Source organism: Malaya genurostris, chromosome 1 (genome assembly GCF_030247185.1).
Source record: "Malaya genurostris strain Urasoe2022 chromosome 1, Malgen_1.1, whole genome shotgun sequence".
NCBI classification, from domain to species: Eukaryota; Metazoa; Arthropoda; class Insecta; order Diptera; family Culicidae; genus Malaya; species Malaya genurostris.
The window spans coordinates 118456112-118464343 of NC_080570.1; the positions used below are offsets into that span (position 1 = coordinate 118456112).

The 8232-nt window shown below is 37.3% G+C and overlaps 1 protein-coding gene across 2 annotated transcripts in view; it reads left to right on the forward strand.

The window, feature by feature from the left end:
• Window positions 1-7840, forward strand: part of LOC131425582 (lachesin) — a 350776-nt gene extending 342936 nt beyond the window's left edge. For both annotated transcript variants that reach the window (XM_058587581.1, XM_058587582.1), the window contains exon 10: window positions 1-7840. This exon is cut by the window's left edge and continues 23384 nt beyond it. The gene's annotated coding sequence lies outside the window, so the exon portion shown is untranslated.
• Window positions 7841-8232: the final 392 nt, after the last annotated feature.

An 8232-nucleotide genomic window follows, 5' to 3' on the forward strand; every position in this document is an offset into this window, starting at 1 on the left:
GAATTTTAAAAGAATAACCGAAATCGGTTTGTTTGACCGTCTACTGATAAAAACCATCAAATTGGAAAAGATTTGAGGTCGATTTAGAAAATTTTTTAAGGTTTTTCCCCATTTTCAGTTATGGTGTACAATTTTAACACACTTTACCCTATATTTCCGGATCCGGAAGTCGGATCCGCATGAAATTCAGGAATAACGCATCGGACCACAGGACCTTTCATTTGAACCTAAGTTTGTGAAAATCGGTCGCGCCATCTATGAGAAAAGTTAAAGCAAATATTTTCTTTTTTTTGCACATTTTACCCCATAACTCTCGAACCGGAAGTCGGATCCAAATAATATTCAGGAATTTTGTATGGAACCTCAAGACCTTTCATTTGAATCTAAGTTTGTGAAAATCGATTCAGCCATCTCTGAGAAAAGTTAGTGCACTTATTTTCACAATTTTTTGCACATTTTACCCCATAATTCCGGAACCGGAAGTCGGATCCAAATAATATTCAGGAATTTTGTATGGGACCACAAGACCTTTCATTTGAATCTAAGTTTGTGAAAATCGGTTCAGCCATCTCCGAGAAAAGTTAGTGCAAAAAAACGTTACATACACACATACGCACATACACACACACACACACACACATACACACACACATACACACACACAGACATTTTGCGTACTCGACGAACTGAGTCGAATGGTATATGACACTCGGCCCTCCGGGCCTCGGTTCAAAAGTCGGTTTTCACAGTGATTGCATAACCTTTCTATATGAGAAAGGCAAAAAGCTGATGAAACTACATCGGGCAGAAAATTGCACCACCACGAGGTATTACGCGAAATGAAAGTTATGAATTTGTCGCCGCTTTGCACCAAGATGGAGATGAAGTCTTCAACCCAAGATCAAAGTAAATTGGAACATTGTTTGAAGATTTGTCGAGATTGCTTTATAGAACCGGGCGGTTTTTGGCCCAGACATGGGGTGTAGATTTAGTTTTAGCACTTAATTCCGAATAAACGCTGCTTTTTTTCCTTGGAGAAGGTCTTCTTCGGGTAATTCTGTGACTATGTTATAACTAAGAGACATCATTAACGCATCTCTCATCCGGTAAACTTAAAATTATTCGAGTAGAAAGGAAGTTTATCATTTATCTTTCTTACCAAGCACATCATGTAATGAGGACTGACTAGCAAGTAAAATGATTCGCACAAAAGCAAATGTAATTCTTGATTCAATAAATTCAAAAAGTCCAATTATTACAGCATTATATGGTTACATTTTTTCAGAATAAAATCCCGAATCTTCCTCTTGATCGAACCTATCAGCAGTCGCACAGAACAAACGGACACGGGAACAGCACATTTCTTCAATTTCGTCCGCATTTGTGTAGCATCCTTGACTGCTCCGTCGCTTCGACAAAGTTCCTACTTGGAACAAAATCGATCTTGTTGATATCATACCACTCCGGAACCACCTTGAAGTAGTGGTAGCAGGCCAAATCCTGCCAAAAGATGACTTTACTTTCTAAACTTGAGATGTGATCGTCGAAGATGTGCTCAATGGTTCCGTTTCTAGGCCACAACTGCAAATCGCTGTGCAAATCATGGGCCTTCTTCGCGTACTTCTTGACAAACACGAACTTCAGCCTTCCCGGTACATCCCACAACATCTAGTTACGAAATAAAGACCGGGAAAGGCTGCTTAAAATCGAGTTTGACATATGTTTCGTTATCGATCGAAGTTACAATTGTGTTTCAACAAAACACGGTCGTACAACACTTAAGACCACGAAGTCTTACATAATGTGCTGGTTCGGATGTTTACGACTTTTCCTACTGACCACATCTTGGATCGAAAGACCGGGGTTGGCATTACCGCATCTCAACACTATACTGCGTAGCTCGGTTCCAATTTTTTCGTAGGTCTCAGGGTTTTCTTGTACTTTCTGAGCTCTCGATAAACTGTTATTATCGGCTTCTTCAACACTTTCATGTTCCATTTGACGTTATTTCTGAACGCGATCGACTACTTTGATTCAACTTGCACCAATTGTGCGTTAGACAGGACGGACTGGACGTCGTGGTGAGAACCTTCAACGACAACAGACCTTCTGCGTGGTTTAGAGTCTCATTTGGATTGGATTCGGAAACTGAATCTTAGAACTGAATCTTAGAACCCTCGAATTCTGGTCCTGAACTCTGAGCTTAATTTAAGGTTTAGAATTTAGTTACAGAATACAGGTTCAATTTTAGAACTAAATTTGGCACCTTCCCGCAAAGCGTTTTGGCTACCTGGGAAGCCATGGCCACCAGGCGGCTACCAAAATTGATTCAGTTACGGTTGTCAAATCCAATTTGACAAAACAAAGTCGCCTGTATCTAAGTTAGCCGAGCGTTTTCATCATCTCACCTTCCCTGAAAATGTCAAAGATTTCAATCTGGAAAAATTCTGGTGGATACGGTTGTATCGTTTGAGTTATATATCTGGCAGCGGTGAGGCAGTCGGTCTCCAAAATGTCTGCCAGCCATATTTTTCCCGCTGGCAGCGTTTAGTCAGCCATGCGTATGCGGGTTAATTTAGTTAGTTCGGAGTTCGTATCCAAAATTCTGCTGCTGGAATTCAACTTCAGAATTTCGGAACGAAAACCAAGATATGAAATCCAGATCTGGACTCAGGAACAAATCCTTTTTTGATCTACCTAGTGGTGTAATGATGCCTTTCTCATATTACTTATATTTTCAGAGACAACACTTGAAGATTCTGTCAAGATTTTTTCTTTAAAACCTTCAAATATAATCAAAAAATTTCTTTGGGTATAAACTATCATAGATTTAGATGAGGCACCCCTGCACGCTATACAAAATTGAACAAAGCACGCTGTGTGCTAGGCGGTGATGTTTTCTTCTTCCTTACCAATTCGCAATGATTTACTATTCACCCGCCATTTTATGTTGGTGGTCGTCCCGATTAACCCGATATTATTCACAATACTTTCAATCCGCGCTGCACAAGCACTGGGACTGAGTTATTTGCCGTTCCGACAATCATCTGCAAAACCATCCGAGTGGCGGCCGTTCAATTCCGCGTGCAAAATAACCAACTGCGGTCATTTTCTCTGGGAACACTGCACGTATAGCGCTTTCATGTAATTACCTTGTTTAGTAGCTTCTACTCAACCCATACACAACCTGACAGAAATGAGCATGTTTCATATGTGTTCCACTGAATTGAGGACGGCGCTAGTGTATCTAAACAATACGGGTGAAATGAATCAAATTATGATTACAAAAGAAACTACCAGTACTTCATTACGTTATTCACGATCATTTTGTATGCGTCCAGCAATATATTTAAAAGGAGCGTAATTTTCATATTGTGACTCACGCAAGAACTCCTGAATGAAATCAAATTATTGCGATTTTTTCTAACAGCGCTGCATAGCAACAAACTTATCAATAACACACGTCATAAATCTCCAAACATGCGTATTTTGTAATCTTTCTATCTTTTAATTGACTCTGCCCAACGTTTTCTCTTTGGTCTAAAAAGATAGCTATTGAGCTATGCAAAAACCGGAATGATAAACTCCGTGTTGTGCTTTAGAATCGAAATAATATGCTCAAATGTCATTTATGAGGAATAAGTGTATGATTGGTACCTGAGCATAACTGACATGTATGTTGATTTGCGATTGACACACTACTCCAAGCGACCACCACTTGATATAGTATTGAGTTGAATTACTTAATATTTTAATATAATACACTCAGAATTTTTAATATTTTAATATAATACACTCAGAACTGACTGTAATTCAAACTTATTTATTAACGGGTGATTTTTAAGAGTTATAGGATTTGATTTTCATAAAAACACAAAAAATTGAGAAAATTGATTATATCTTAATCGATAAAACGATCAATATAATTTAATGTTTGAAGATGATTCCATGCAAATGTCGCGGAAATTTCAAAAGTATGTAAATACAGATGAAAGTCTGCGAGAACTTCAAAAGTCTGCAAAAGTCTGCGAGAATTTCAAAAGTCTGTAAAAGTCTGCACAACAAAAAATGTCTGCAGCACTATACCCCAAATCTGCAGATTTACAGACAAATCTGCAGACCTGGCATCTCTGTTTGACAATGACACAAGACACGATTCACGCGTGATCTGTCAAAAACAGTGTTGCCAAAACAATCATCCTTTACAAACGATTCAAATTAAAGTTATTCGGATATACAGTACTTGTTAGACATTGGTCCTTTCTTAAATTCCAACCTAAACTGTTGAAACTTGCTGAAACCCGACACAAAGCCCTAGCTTGACCAGTTTCGTCCATACCTTTAGCTAGAGTATAACAAAATAGCAAAATGGCGTAAGTCGTCTGATTTCCATACCTACACATAGACAGAGCGAAAATTCAATGACATTTAAAATGCCACTGTCAGATGGGTTGATCGAGCATTGAAAAACGAGCAGTCGAGTAAGAATTCAGTACTCAGTCCGTCTGAGAAAAAATGTGGTAATAAAGTTATTTGATGCTACACAATAATGATTCTGTGAACCTCCCGCTTGTGATGAATTCTGGCATCCGGCAGCTGTCAAAATAACGCAAATGGAATTTTGCCAATTTTTTACAGGACATGGCTCATAAAATCGACAGTCGCGTGCACATTTTATGAAAAAGTTAAAATTGTTTTCAAATTTGGAACATACAAAACATTTTTTTGGAACAAACGAAAATGGGAAACTTGTCCATCAAACCAGGATTCACAGTCGAATTTGTTAATCCTTCCCAGTTGATCAGCATCACCACCAACACTTCTATTTCAGCATGAAATATTTCTGGCCACCAATCAGTTTGTATAAAATAAAATAAGATATAAACCGTACCCGGTGAATCGGTGGTTTTTCGGTGTCATTAAACAAGCTGCCTTCCCTGTTCTGCTGCTGTTAGATTCATCACTAAATAGCACACAATTGACAGATTCTTTTTGTTCACTTTCTTTTTCGACTGTATTGGCGTTATTAATGCAAAGATAAACTCAAGATTACAAAGTCCTATATAAATCAAAGAAACAAAACTGGTTCAGTTATCGTGAACCCAAGAACTTAGTAATAGAATACTTTTATTAGCCCCTTGTTAAAAAGCGTCGCAAAACATAGAAAAGCGTCGCAAAATCACCATGGACACGCTACAAATAGGTTTTTTACAGTCACAGCTAACCTCAATCGGATGAACACATTTTAACAGTTCAGCAGTACTATTTGTAAACAGAAATTTCTTTTGTTTGTTTATTAACGAATTGGATCAGACCATTTACGGTCCGTATCGCCTAAATAAAGTTTTAAAACATTTGTTCACGATTGAACACGCTTTGTTTTTGATATTTATTAAATAAAAGTGAGTAATAGCGAAATGTAAAGATGATTGTTTTAGATGTGCTCTTCGATTTTTGTTTAAGCTTGTTTGTAAACAGTACCGCTGAACTGTCAAGGGTGAATACTTGTTCATTTGTGTCGTCACGATGAAAAACTTAATTAGGTTTTTTATCGTGACGACACAAATGAACAAGCATTCATCCATGACAGTTCAGCGGTACTGTTTATAAACAAGCTTAAACAAAAATCGAAGCACACATTTCAAACAATCATCTTTACACTTTGCAACTGGTCACTTTCATTTAATAAATCTCAAAAACAAACCGTATCCAATCGTGAACAAATATTTTAAAGCTCTATTTAGGCGATATGGACCGTAAATGCTCTCACCCAATTTGTCAACAGACAAACAAAAAAATCTCTGTTTACAAACAGTACTGCTGAACTGTCTAAATGTGTTCATCCGATTGAGGTTAGCTGTGACGGAAAAAAACCTAATTAGGTTTTGCAAGATAACCACTCGAATGAACTGCCGATGAATCAAGTTCATCTTTTGACAGCTATCAGTGATTTGTTTACATATCTATTAGGTTTTGCACAAACATGCCATAACCTTACAAAATGAACAGAATGAACTTTTTTGACAGTCGACGTGTACTTGTTTACAGTTTAAAAGTTCATCAGAAATTCACACTCAACAGATTCATACATATTTCGCTCCTTGATGCTAGAAACACATATATTTAGTTATTTTCACTGTGGATTCCGTTTTTAACAGGCACTTTTTCGTCATTTTTCAATTTTTAACTTGCAGTCACAAAACAAAACAAGTACACGGCAACTGTCAAAGATGAACTTGATTCATCGGCAGTTCATTTGTGTCGTCATCGTGCAAAACCTAATTAACACGTATTTCAATTAGAATGAACGCAATGAACACATAAACAAACCACTGATAGCTTTCAAAATTGATTAATTTTGTTCATTTTTGGGAGGTTATGTCATGTTCATGCAAAACCTGATATCGAAAGAAAATAAACAAAAGTTTACAAGTTTTGCGCAAAAAGTTTTTTGATCAGATTGCTTCTAAAGTGAATTAAACCGTCTTACACTTATTAAATATTAGGTTAGTTGAATATAATAAATCAATTCTACATTCAAATACAAGAACCGCGAAAAAGAGTTGCGATATTGTTCGATATCTTGCATATTTGAACACGATTTGTTATTAATATGAGAACCAGCATCATCATAGTTACGGTGCAGAGCGAGCGTCTAGACGTTTATTGTTTCGGTTCAACAAATGATTGAACCAAAGATAAACTCAAGATTACAATGTCCCATACGATCCATTGAAAAATTTTGGGTCAGTAATCGTGAACAGAGCTGCCAGGTTTTTTTTCGAAAATCTGTCTCTGACTCAAAAATTTATCTGGATTTGTCTGGGTCTACTATATACAAGGAAATTTTGACTGGGCTTCATTTTCAGTGAGCATAAAAAATTCTCATCACCTATCGTATAGAGGCCAAAACCCGTAAATAACTGGGAAATCTAACAAAATCTGGGAAAAATTTGTAAAATCTAGTAAAATTTAAAAAATCTGACGAAAGATCTGGTTACCCTCTCAGTAGGCGGTTCTATTTTGTTGGTCGTTGAGCGCTTGTTGAACAACATACTGCATGAAATATTCGTTCAGTTTGCTGGAACGGTTTGTTGTTGTCTTTTCTCTTGCAAAACTATAGTGTGAAAATTAGGTGTTACCTTCATATAGAAATACATTTTTTTGTTTTTCTACGTGAAGTAAAAGTATTGTGCAGGTATGTAGTGTTAGTTTAAAGAAATAAGTGGAAATAACTTCAGAAATTCTCCAGCAAAACTAGTCCAATGGGGCTCCAACTCCTCATATTAAAAACGATGCAACAATGAACCTCTGTCAGCCGGGTTTGTTGAACGAAAAAATGACATTCGGTTCAACGGTATGTTTCAAAATCGGCAAACAAACGACCCGTGTTGATTGGACGTTCATTGGACCAGTGATCCAACGTGTTGGACCAACGAAGAACCTCCGTTGAAGGTTTTTTGCTAAGAGGGGAGTTAGAGTGTCTGACGAAGCGAGAAATATCTGCCATTTGCCAGATAAATCTGGCAAACTGGCAACGCTGATCGTGAACTAGTTGCCTCAGTAATCAGGCCCGTACCCAGGATTTCGTTTCGGGAGGGGCCCAAAGATGAAAAATAATGTTACTGAAGATTGCTGACGTACCTGATTCTCGGTGTGCCTTTTATGTTACGGGTGTTCTTAACAGACACTTTGAACTTTTTCACTGGAACTGTTATTGTATTACATTTCTTTACATTTACTGTCTTGTTATTTCTGTAACATGTCTGAGATTTTCTAAATAGTTAAATATCTGTTTTTGATTTCGGGAGGGGCCAGGGCCCCTCGGGCCCCCCCTCTGGGTACGTGACTGTCAGTAATAATGTAATTTTATTGACCCTTCGTTAATAAGCGTCGACTAGTTCAGGTAAAATGCCATGGAAACAATACAAGTTAGGAAGGAAGCATTGTTTCCATTCAGCAATGATTTCTTGCTTTAATTGATTTGAAAGGCTGTTCCAGAAAGTATGGACGCACTTTGATTTCGCTGTAAATAATTCACAAGTGGTAGATATTCAAATTTTATTCAATATACTGATAATATTACACTACAACGGAATATTATTCTCAACATTTGCTACTTAGCCATTGTAGACTAGCTGGCGCACCTTCTTGCGAAAGTTCCTCATTAAATTCCGTACAGACTTCTTGACGAAAAGTTTTGACACTTTTTTCCAATCTTTTTCAAACTGT